Here is a 12,283-nt window from a genome sequence, read left to right as displayed (position 1 = left end):
CCCTACAAGGGTATTTCGGTAATTCTATCCTATAGGGGTATTTCAGTAATTTTACCCTACAGGGGTATTTCGATATTTCTACCCTACAAGGTTATTTTGGTATTTCTACCTTATAGGGGTATTTCAGTAATTCTACATTACAGGGGTATTTCGATAATTCTACCCTACAGGGGTATTTCGGTAATTCTACCCTACAAGGGTATTTCAGTAATTCTACCCTACAAGGGTATTTCGATAATTTTATAAATCAAGAGTATTTTAGGAATTTTACAATCAACGATATTTCGGTAATTTTACAAATCGAGGATATTTGGGTAATTTTATAAATTGGGGGTACTTTGGTAATTTTACAAGTCGAGGGTATTTTAGTAATTTTACAAATCGAGGGTATTTTAGTAATTTTGTAAACTGAGGGTATTTCGATAATTTTACAAATCAAGGGTATTTTAGTAATTTTACAATCGACGGTATTTCGGTAATTTTATAAACGGGGGTACTTTGGTAATTTTACAACTGGGGATATTTCAGTAATTTGGTAAACTAAAGTATTCTAAACAGGGATAACAATACGAATAGGCCTAAAGCCCTTCTCGGCCCAAATGGGCCCACACGCTCGTGTGGCCCTTTTAGCCCAAATCTAGCCACAGATATGAGATTCACCTAGCCTAGTCCAATATTTACTACACAATCAAACAACTTATCCAATTGGGCCCGTAGGCCCATTGAGCCCACATGACCCCTTTTGGCCCATCGCGGCCCGAAGTAGCCATCCTATAGCTAGAGTAGTGAGAAATACAATCTGATTGGAGATCGGAGTTAATCCACGCTCTGAGCACTCTTAGCTGACGCCCAACCCAAACGAGAACGCCATAAAGCAAAAGGGATCAGCCAAGAAAGGTACCTTTACTCTCCTTATGGTTCTCTCTATTTAAAGCCAGCTTCGCATCCACTCTTATGTTAGCTTCCCGATGTGGGATCCCTCCATCATCAGAGTTTAAATTCAACACCAACTCTTGCCGCCCCCTGTTAGAAAAATAAATGCTCTTTGCTTGCCATGGGATTCGAACCCATGCCTCTCCTTAAATGCTCCACACGCTACTTGCCACTAAGGCACAAGGCTTTTTGTGTCACAATTTCTCCAACAATATTCTTGAGGCCTACCTACTACACCCAGGGTTTGATTCACCTTAAACCAAAATTTTTGCTAGAGTCCAGGTTTGAACCCAGGACTTCTCCAACACTTCTCAGCACACTTAACCACTAAAACAAGCCTTCATTAACGAAATTTACATGCATACTAGAATATTATAAGCTGTCTTCAACCACTCCCATGCTCAAGGCCCAAAACTTCGAGGCCCAAATTCAGGGTGTTACAACTCTACCTCCCTTAAAGAAATATCGTCCCCAAAATTTCCGTCTAATAGGGTAGTCGTGTAACATCTACCCCACTATGCTACCGCTGCGCACTCCAATCCTACTATCACTATCACACTTCAACTAGAACTTGAAACATCTCATACGTACAACACTTATTCACAGAAGCAGCCACATATTTATCACACATATATACAATTTCTATATCCAAACATGACATCTACATAAAATAAGTACCAAATTTAAATTCAGACCAATATCTAAGGAATCCATAGTATTTCAATTTCTAAACAAAAAAAAGTATTCAGAAGACTTACGGATTCGGCGCTGGAGACTCGGTGTGCCACACTCTTTAAGAGAAATACTTCAAACAGACCATGTGGTTGAAAATAATTTTCTGAAATTCAACCTTTGAAAACCCAATCCATAACCGAGTTGTTGCAACGTGGCTCTGATACCACTAAATGTAACACCCCAAATCTGGCCTGGAAGTTTGGCTCGAATCTGGCGTGTCACATTGAAGTGTTTTTCAAAAACCATGTTTCCATTAAAAACCCTTCTTAATAATTAAAAACTTATACCTTTTTAAACCTTGTTAGAAAACCCCAGCTGAATAACATTCTTAATAACTTTGTAAAAAACCTGGCAATTGCGGAAGCTTAATTTAAAAATAATTGCGGTTACGTGATGTTTTGAACAACAGTAGTTGCTTTGGAAAATCGTGTTCTAATACTAGCAATTATAAGAACAATAAATAAAATTCCAAATTTGAAATCCATAAAATTACAACGGCTTTACTACAACCCACATAAAAACATTTAAAAGTAATAATCAAAATTGTAACATAAACAGTGTGTGTGGCTTCCTTTGAGCCTCTCGCAGCCTCGATCCGTCTAAGGCTGGAAATTACGTGAAAGGTTAATAAACGGGGTGAGTTTACGAAAACTCAATGTGAAATCCCCTACTATAAAAAGGAACAGTCAGTCATATAAAAGAATTAAAAGTCTGGCCCCAGCCTTACTTACAGTTTTAGTACCAATTGGGCCTTAGCCCATTCTAACATATAGTACCAGATGGGCTTTAACCCATTACAGAATAAGAAACATTATCAGAACTAGAATCAGAATCATAATTAGAATCTGAATCAGAATTAGAATTAGGTGACAAAATCAGAATCAGAATCAGTATCAAGTAACCGAATCAAAATCAGAATCAGTATCAGGTAATAGAATCAAAATTAGAATTAGTATCAGGTAACAGAATCAAAATCAGAATCAGTATCAGGTAGCAGAATCAAATTCAGAATGTGAATGCAATCCCAACCCAATCCAGCCGTATACACCCCCGTACCAACCCTACACTCCATGTGGGGAGACAACTCGACCCACCCATCCGCTACTCACCATAGAATTTATAGCATGGCTGCTAGAACAGATATTGTGACAAAGTCACCAGATACAGATATTGTGGCAGAGCCACCAGAATAAATATTTGTGGCATGGCCACCAGAATCAGATAATGTGGCAAAGCCACTTAACAGAATACGTGGCACAAAGCCATCGATAACTGTAATAACTTCGGCACATAGCCATTAGTGACGGTAATATAACTGGTACACAGCCTTCGATAAATATGATCGACACAGAGTCGTCAACAAATATGTGAGGCATATAGCCATAGGTAAATACGTTTGGCACGAAGCCGTAGTCAAGATGGCACAAAGCCATATTTAGGTTGGCACAGAGCCATCGATAACGGGTCTATAATCAGCACTAAGCCTACAATATTGATACAAAGCCCACAATAACGGCACACATCCTTCGGTACCATGATCAGCACTCAGCCATAGATCGGTCCACAGTCGTCTCAGGCGACCTGTGCGACCTTAACAGATCAGATCTTCCTCCACACGAAATCCCAACCCATGCAACATGTCATGTATGCAAAATGTCATGCCCATATTTGAATCAAACAATTACAGTCAAGTCATTCATATCAGCAACATATATTCACAATCAAATTCGTCAACCACACAATCCAAGTCAGTCACTTGCCCATAAGGGCAAAACAGTCATTTAACACCCTAGGGGCAAAATAGTAATTTTACCCTACAAGGGTATCTCGGTGATTCTACCCTACAGGGATATTTCGGTATTTCTACCCTACAAGGGTATTTCGGTAATTCTATCCTACAGGGGTATTTCAATAATTTTACCCTACAAGGGTATTTCGATATTTCTACCCTACAAGGTTATTTTGGTATTTCTACCTTACAGGGGTATTTTAGTAATTCTACATTACAGGGGTATTTCGGTAATTCTATCCTATAGGGGTATTTCGGTAATTCTACCCTACAAGGGTATTTTAGTAATTCTACCCTACAAGGGTATTTCGGTAATTTTATAAATCGAGGGTATTTCAGTAATTTTATAATCAACGGTATTTCGGTAATTTTACAAATCGAGGATATTTGGGTAATTTTATAAACTGGGGGTACTTTGGTAATTTTACAAGTCGAGGGTATTTTAGTAATTTTACAAATCGAGGGTATTTTAGTAATTTTGTAAACTGAGGGTATTTCGATAATTTTACAAATCAAGGGTATTTTAGTAGTTTTACAATCGACGGTATTTCGGTAATTTTATAAACCGGGGGTACTTTGGTAATTTTACAACTGGGGATATTTCAGGAATTTGGTAAACTAAAGTATTCTAAATAGGGATAACAATACGAATGGGCCTAAAGCCCTTCTCGGCCCAAATGTGCCCACACGCTCGTGTGGCCCTTTTAGCCCAAATCTAGCCACAGATATGGATTCACCTAGCCTAGTCCAATATTTACTACACATTCAAACAACTTATCCAATTGGGCCCGTAGGCCCATTGAGCCCACATGACCCCTTTTGGCCCATCGCGGCCCGAAGTAGCCATCCTATAGCTAGAGTAGTGAGAAATACACATCTGATTGGAGATCGGAGTTAATCCACGCTCCGAGCACTCTTAGCTGACGCCCAACCCAAACGAGAATGCCATAAAGCGAAAGGGATCAGCCAAGAAAGGTACCTTTACTCTCCTTATGGTTCTCTCTATTTAAAGCCAGCTTCGCATCCACTCTTATGTTAGCTTCCCGATGTGGGATCCCTCCATCATCAGAGTTTAAATTCAACACCAACTCTTGCCGCCCCCTGTTAGCAAAATAAATGCTCTTTGCTTGCCATGGGATTCGAACCCATGCCTCCCCTTAAATGCTCCACACGCTACTTGCCACTAAGGCACAAGGCTTTTTGTGTCACAATTTCTCCAACAATATTCTTAAGGCCTACCTACTACACCAAGGGTTTGATTCACCTTAAACCAAAATTTTTGCTATAGTCTAGGTTTGAACCCAGGATTTCTCCAACACTTCTCAGCACACTTAACCACTAAAACAAGCCTTTATTAACAAAATTTACATGCATAATAGAATATTATAAGCTGCCTTCAACCGCTCCCATGCTCAAGGCCCAAAACTTCTAGGCCTAACTTCAGGGTGTTACACCCATTATAAAAAATTTTCATCTGTGTCTAGTGTTGGAAACCATGTATTAGAAATTTCCAAAGCAATTACTTGAATCTTTCCCAAGCTTCATACAACATCTCATCCTCTGATTGTTGAAAATACGTGATATCATTTCTAAGCTTGGTGTTCATATTAGGTGGATTATACCATAGCAAAAACCTTTGATAAAGTTCATTCCAAGATGCCATCATCCCTGATAGTAAAGCATTCAACCATGCCTGAACGAGTCACAGACTTCTAGGAAAAGTCTTAAATGTAATCGTGGATCTTCAGAAGGCAACCCACTTAATTGTCCTTGTAACACCCCTAACCCGTATTCATTTTCGGAATAGGGTTACGGAACATTACCAAACTTATTACTTAAACAGACATACCTTTCACATACATTTATCATTTCTAAATAAAAATTATTCACTATCAATCATACAGTCCCTAATACGAGCCTACAAGGCCCAAAACATGCATTAGAAATGGTTCGAGACTAAACTGATGACTTAAGAAAAATTCTGGAAAACTTAGAAAATTTTTAAAATATAGGGGACACACACTCGTGTGGCCCGGCCGTGTACACGTCCGTGTCACAAACCGTGTGGACATTCGAAATGAGATCACATGACCGTGTCCCAACCTGTGTCTGACCCCATGTAACTCTCTAACTTGGGTCACACAGCCAACCACATGCCCGTGTGACTAGCCCGTGTACCCTTCGAAATGGCTTCACTTGCCCGTGTGCCAGGCCATGTGCTAGGTCGTGCCAAAACTATAGGGTATACTGACCTATACCACACGGCCAAGTCACATGCCCGTGTGTTGGCCCGTGTAGAGCATACTGGCTTGATTTCTAATTAAACATCAGGGGATACATGACTGTGTCACTTGACCGTGTATCACACACGGCTGAGACACACGCTCGTGTCTCTACCCGTGTGGACAGAAATAGACTATTTTCCAAGCCATCTTTTTCACCCAAACTCGTATTCACTTACACAAACCAAATTACATATGAACATATCTTCAAATGGCATTTAAACCCATGTAAACCAAGTTCAATTAATGCCATATCAATACCATCAATCACAGGATACATAATTATCACAATTAGCCATTCAATTTCATACCAATCTTACATTCACAAATCACTTATATGGTCACTTTCAATTATGAATTATTTTACCTAAAGCAACAAGCATACCAATCTCATATTTCAACTATTTGATAATTAAAATACAAATCCACAAACAAACATTCACATGGAAATTACCAACCACCTAACAAAAGACCATTTGCACATATATTACATAGCCAAATACACCAAAATAAGCCAAATCATATGGTTAAACATATAACCAAAACAAACATCATTTACAAGTCAAATCAATTGGCTAAATCCATTATAAATATATAAACTAGATTAACCAAAAATAACTATACATGCCATATAACCAAATACACAAGTTCAAAAGTACCAAAATGATAACGAGATAGTGTGATGAGATCTCTGACGACTTCAAATCTGAGCAGGCTTCAAAAAACACTATAAAACAAGGAAAAAAAAGTAAGCTATAATGCTTTGTAAGCTCGTATAGTTAATAAGTAAAACTTACCATTCATTCACCATTCAAGTAATATAAACATAATATACTACAAAACCATTTAATTACAAAATTAACATTTATTCAGTCACATAATTAATCTTGAACTCACAAATTTCATGGATTCAATGCTCATATGATTTCCGTACATACCTATACTGATACATATCTATCTCTCACCATTCATATCTTCGATATACCCGTTGAACCATTTGGAATAATATCGGATACTCAGGAATCTTGCACCCTAAGTGCCAATACAAGGTCAAAGCCATCTCAATCTCATATCTCATATAATGCTCACTCACGAGCTATTAACGGGTCTGCTCACACAAGCTGACGGTCAAAACGTAGCTACATGGTGTTGCTCACACAAGCTAACGATAATCCGTAACACATACTAGAAAACTAAACCACCGGTAGAACATATGGACCAGCACCCAAACACAATAACCCTGAATGACATGTCATTTGTATCCTATCTATTCCTAAGGTTCAATCGGGATTTAACGCTATCGAATCTTCATCGAACATTTTCATAAGATCGTACTCACAATTAATTCAATAATAAATCATTCAAAATAAAACTATATTAATTCCTATTAACATACGAACTTACCTTGGATTAATACTGAGAGGAACAAGCTATCAATCAACTATCTTGTTTTCCCCCAATCTAATTCTGAACTTCACTTTTCTTGATCTATATAAATCAAATTTAACTTATTTAATTAACATTATATTCAATTTAACCCAAAAATCAAATTATTACAAAATTACACTTTTTCCCTTAATAGTTTAACATTTTTACAATTTAGTCCCTAGCTCATAAAAATACAAATTCATGCAATTAAGTTCACACCCATGCTAGCCGAATTTCAACTATAGTTATAGCAGCCCATATTTTTGTAACATCCCGAATTAGGGCCTAGTCAGAACAGTGGTTTTAAGACCACAAATCTGAGATAGAAATACTTATTTTATGATTCTTATGGGGTTTATGATATGAATGAATGCTTATGTGAAAGTTTCATGAAGAAATTCTATGCATAAAATGTCTAATTGAACTTTAGGGACCAAATTTAATAAGATGCAAAACTTGCATTCTAGAAGCTTTAAACATGAAATTGCTTTAGATTATGAATTAAAGGGTCCTAATTAGCAATTTGACCAATTTTTATAACTTTGGACAAAAATGGACATGCATAGGAAAAATTTGAAAGAAAGACCCTAAGGGCATTTTGGTTATTTGGTAATTAAAAGAATAAAAAGGGAAAATCAAAGCAAAAATGTGTCCATCTTCTCTAATTGCTAGCTGAGTTTCTCAATAGCCATAGCTAGGGTTTTTTTTAACATTTCCAAGCTTGATTGTAAGTGCTCCCTAGCCCCGTTTTTACTGTTCTTTGTATTTTTTAAGTCTTTAAAGTATGATCTACCCATTTCTAGCTATATTTTGAGCTAGGGTTTATGTATTAAATTTTACCCATGTGTAACATGCATGTATTTTGTTGGTTAATAGAGGAATATGAATGTTTAATGTATGATAAACATCTTTTACTAGGTGATTTTTAGTGAAAACACCTAAAAGGGGACTTGTTTGTAAAAGTGTAAAAGTGGGTAGTAATAATCTAAAATGAAGGAAAATATGGGCTAATATGAGCATAGTAAAGGTTTGGCTAGGCTTAAGTAACCATGAAAATGCATGCATTTCATTTTACGTGCCTAGGGACTAAATCATAAATAAGTGGAAAGATAGGGGTAAAAAGGTTAAAAATAATTTTAACAAAGCATGAATTATGGATCGATTTCAGTAATGTGATTAATAAACAAGTTAAATTTGGCATTATAGATCAAGAAAAACGTGAACTGAGTATTGATCGAGGAAAGAATAATGTATACGATAATTAGGCTCGATTACCATCATTTCTGTACCGAGGTAAGTACATATGTAAATAATGTGACAATATGGTATGTTATGTTGTGTTAACATTATGTGATAATTATTTTATTGCTTATTACATATGCTATGTCTAATGGTACTATTGTAAGCATGAATAATATTATGGTCGCTATCCACGACGTCACGAGCAAGTGCATAGAGGTGCAATGTGCAAGTAAGAAAAACCCCGTTTGAACCTTTGGAATAGTTTAGGATACAAGTGACATGTCACATGGAATTAAAAAGTCTGAACTCGTTGAATGGTTCGGGTTCGTGATATATGTGGCAACCGAGCTCATTGAGTGGTCTGAATTCATACTGGATGCGATACATGTGATTGAGTTCCGGGAAATGGACTTGTGTCCTACTAGTGGCTAGGTAATCCTTGAGTGGTCGGATACCTGACAGCTTTTGTGAGCAGCCCATGTAGTTACACCTTGATCAATAGCTTATATGAGCAAGCCTGTGAGTAGCTTCATTGTGAGCATTGCATGATATGAGGTAGCTTCGGCTACGTACGTTTATGTGGTACTTATGTGCAAGTTTCCCTATATCTAATAGTATTCCAAATGTTCAATGGGTATTATAACGGATGATGTGATGAAAGTCCCAATATGGCCATGGTAATGAAGGTAAAGTTATGCGATATGCTACGAGTATGTACAGGTACGTACATTATACTCAAGAGCGATGCTTTGTTAAATGATGATATGTGACATGAAAGTACATTCATATATATATGTATGAATACTTGATAAATGATTTAGAATGCTTGAATGATGAATAATCTTAGTGGTTATGTTATTATGTCTTGTATGATTATGGTTTACTATTATTGCATATTATTTGCATGTGGACTTACTAAGCTTAAATGCTTATTCCCCTCTCTTTTCCATCCTTTGTAGTTTCGCCAAGCTAGCTCGGGGATCGGAAGTTGTCGGAGTATTCGATCACACTATCAAAAGAACATTAGGTATAGTGAATTTATTATTTTGAGTATGGCATGAATAGGGGACTTGGTTATTTTGTGATAGGTGACATGCTATTTTGGCCAAATTGTGAAGCCCTATGATGTTGATGATTCATTTTGTAATAGCCATGTGATATGGCTCATGATTGATTATTGGGTTGTAATATCTAATTGTTCATGCATGCATGTGTTGATGCCTTGATGATGTGCTATGTTGTTGTGTAATGGATATATGATGAGATATTGTCTTGATGATGTGGAATATGATTGCTTGGTGAATGTATGAAGATGTGTGGAATAAATACTAGGAGATAAGGAATGGTTTAATAACCTAAGATGACAATAGTTATAAAAGTGCAACTTGAAATTTTGATAATTAAGTTGATTTGTATGAAGTTTGTATAAAATGCTTCCAAATGGTGTGATTAAGGGAATGTGCAATAGGATGATATTATAAAGATGTGAAAGTGCTATAGTGTTGAATAATAAGTGTTTAAGTATGTCATGTTGCATTCTATGAAATCTGCTTAAGTGCATGAGAAATTAAGGGTGGCAATTGGCTTGGAAAATAGCCTTCAAATTGTCCATATGGGTAGACACACAGGCATGTGTCTAGGCCATGCGTAACACACGGTCTGTCCCACGGGCGTGTTGAATGGCCATGTGTCCCCTACACCCTAATTTTGCAAGTCAGTATGCCCAGTAGTAAACACACAGGCTAAGACACGGGCATGTGTCTTGGTCGTGTGAGAGATATGGCCTACCCACGTGGGAGTGTACTCTGACTGTGTGAACTTTACACCTTTTTATGAAAAATTCATTTAATTTTAATTGATCAGACGGTTTGGCCACACAGGTGTGTGGTACGACCGTGTGACCCTAGATTGGTGCTGACATAATTGTCAGAGAGTTACAAGGCTGGAGGACATAGGTGTGTCCCCTGTCTCACACGGGCGTGTGGCTCTATTTTAGAAAAAATTTCCCTAACTTTTCTAAAAGTTCCCGATTTAGTCCCGATCCTTTTCCGATGGCTGTGTTGGGCCTCGTAGGCCCATATTAGGGACAAATTGTGTATGTATGAATGAAGTTGTTTTAAAGTAAAATTTATAGCCCGACTTTTGCATGAAAAATTTATAGCCCGACTTTTGCATGAATGTATAAGTACAAGTTTGGTAATGCCTCGTAGCCTGTCCCAGCGTTAGATACGAGTAAGAGGTGATACATTTAGTGGTATCAGAGCTATAGTTTAGTCGATTATCGGACTAACCTAGCACATTTGAGTCTAGCTATACATGTCATACATATATATAATGATAGTGTGACGACTCCTAACAATAATAAAATATGTTTTCATATAGCAAATAGATCCCGATAGAGCAGTGGTGGATGATGTAGAAAGTAACACGCCTACTCCAACTGAAGGAGCGGTGCCATCCGAGAGTAGACCCGAAACTGTCAGTAGAGGAGCAGAACGCAGAAGGCCTTTCTTCACATGATGAATGCATGATATACGGAGTTTGTTCGAACGAACCCGAACGCTCAACCTCCCCCACCTCCTCTAAATCATCACCTACACCCATGATGCCTCAAGGTGTAGATTTTATGAGATTCTCTAGAACACCTGTTGATAAAATTCGAAAGCAAGGTGCTGAGGAATTTAGGGCAAATGCTAATGACAACCCTGAGAAAGCAGAGTTTTGATTAGAGAACTTGATGCGGGTATTTGATGAACTATCCTGTACACCTGAGGAGTGCCTAAAATGTTCCATATCTTTGTTGAGAGATACGGCGTAACACTGGTGGAGAATGCTAATATCTGTGGTACCACCATAGAGGGTTACTTGGGAATTCTTTCAAGAGGAATTTCGAAAAAAGTACATTAGTGAACAGTTCATCGATTAGAAGTGTAAAGAATTTTTGGATTTGAAATAGGGTCGTATGACAGTTAGTGAATATGAGAGAGAATTCGTCAGACTCAGCAAATATGCTCGGAAGTGTGTATCGTTCGAAGCTAAGATGTGTAGAAGATTTGATGGTGGACTTAATGAGGATATTAAGACATTAGTGGGTTTTTTTGAGTTGGAAGAATTTGTGGTACTCATTGAGAGGGCTTGTAAAGCCAAAGAATCGGTCAAAGAAAAGAAAAAAGCCGAGTCTGAGGCAAGAGACACAAGAAAGAGATATCAGTGTAAGTAGTTGCCATCTCAGTCTAAGAAACCTAGAGAGATGTACTCCCGTTGACATGTGTCGGCTGGACATTCATACGGGAATCGTAGAAAGTAAAATTTGGGTTTTAGATCTCAGGCTACATCCGTGGCAAGTGTGGGTAACGATAAACCTTCCAAGGCTGAGTCCCAGCAATGTGGTAGACGTCATTCTGGCAACTATAAGGTGAGTGAAGGATCTTGTTTTAGATGTGGTTCTCTAGACCACTTTATTAAGGATTGTCCCGAGATGACGGAGAAAGAAAGTTTTCAGAGTCTAAGATCGAGTAGTGCAACTTCTAGGGGAAGACCCACGAGAAATGCCGGGAATGGGTCTTGTAGTAATAATGTGACACGAGATACAGCAGTGAGATCTAAAGCTAGGGCTTCGACTAGAGCCTACGCCATACGCGCGCATGAAGATGCAACTTCTCCCGATATGATCACTGGTAATTTTTCTCTCCATGATACTAATGTTATTGCTTTGATAGGCCTTGGCTCTACTCATTCGTATGTGTGTATGAAATTGGCATCTAGTATGAATATACCTGTCGAGTCTACAAAATTTATGATTAGGGTGTCAAACCTGTTAGGAAAGCATGTGATAGTTGATAAAGTATGTAAGAAATGCCCTTTGATGGTTAAA

At 37.8% G+C, this 12,283-nt stretch overlaps 1 non-coding gene across 1 annotated transcript; it reads left to right on the top strand.

Moving 5' to 3' along the window:
- The first annotated feature begins 4,947 nt into the window (after window positions 1–4,947).
- On the top strand, window positions 4,948–5,054 carry LOC121217453 (small nucleolar RNA R71). The gene has a single exon (XR_005913545.1). It is a non-coding gene; the product is annotated as a small nucleolar RNA R71 (small nucleolar RNA).
- The last annotated feature ends 7,229 nt before the right edge of the window (window positions 5,055–12,283 follow it).

The sequence above is a fragment of the Gossypium hirsutum genome, chromosome A02, assembly GCF_007990345.1.
Source record: "Gossypium hirsutum isolate 1008001.06 chromosome A02, Gossypium_hirsutum_v2.1, whole genome shotgun sequence".
NCBI lineage: Eukaryota > Viridiplantae > Streptophyta > Magnoliopsida > Malvales > Malvaceae > Gossypium > Gossypium hirsutum.
Note: the sequence above shows the minus strand (reverse complement) of the source record. Positions and strands in the feature narration are given on the sequence as shown.